This window comes from Malurus melanocephalus, unplaced genomic scaffold (genome assembly GCF_030028575.1).
Source record: "Malurus melanocephalus ecotype Western Australia unplaced genomic scaffold, MMel_1.1 scaffold_623, whole genome shotgun sequence".
NCBI lineage: Eukaryota > Metazoa > Chordata > Aves > Passeriformes > Maluridae > Malurus > Malurus melanocephalus.
This window is the reverse complement of record NW_026623855.1, coordinates 1-663: the sequence shown is the minus strand read 5'-3', so window position 1 is coordinate 663 and position 663 is coordinate 1.

Below are 663 nucleotides of genomic sequence, written 5' to 3'. Positions count from 1 at the left end.
TGGGTGGGATGTGGTAGTGCTGGAGGGCAGGAAGCTCTTCAGGGGGATCTGGGCAGGCTGCAGCCATGCATGGGCTGAGCTCAGTGGGGTGAGGTCAAAGAGGGCAAGTGCTGGGTGCTGTCCTGGGGTGAGCACAGCCCCATGGAACACTCCAGTCTTGGGGAAGAGCAGCTGGAAAGCTGGGAAAGGCTCTGGGGGTGCTGGGCACATGAGCTCAGGGGTGCCCAGGTGTGCAGGAGGCTGATGGCCCCTGGGCTCTCCTAGAAAACAGCATTTTTGAAGTTGGCAATTTCCAAKCCTCATTTCAAATTGCTAAATGTTTTTGGATCTCTTAAAATTGGACTAAAACAATTAGTATTTATTAATTAGTGTAATGGGAGAGCCTAGGCAAGACCGGGATTATCTGTTCTGAAAATGAAGACGTTTGACAATAGAGACAGTTGACAGTTGACACAGACTGTTCAATTGGAGTTGGAGTAAAAGCTTTGAAGCTGGAAGTTTTTGTCACTCCTTGCTGAGTTCAGTCAGGTCCAAATCTGCTGCACATTACACCGTACAAACATTTCTACACTGCCAGATTTTCCTGCAGGAGTGAAAGTATTTCTGCTCCTAATTCTTTGGCCCTGCCAGACCTGGACCTGTGTATGGAATGCCAGGAGCCAG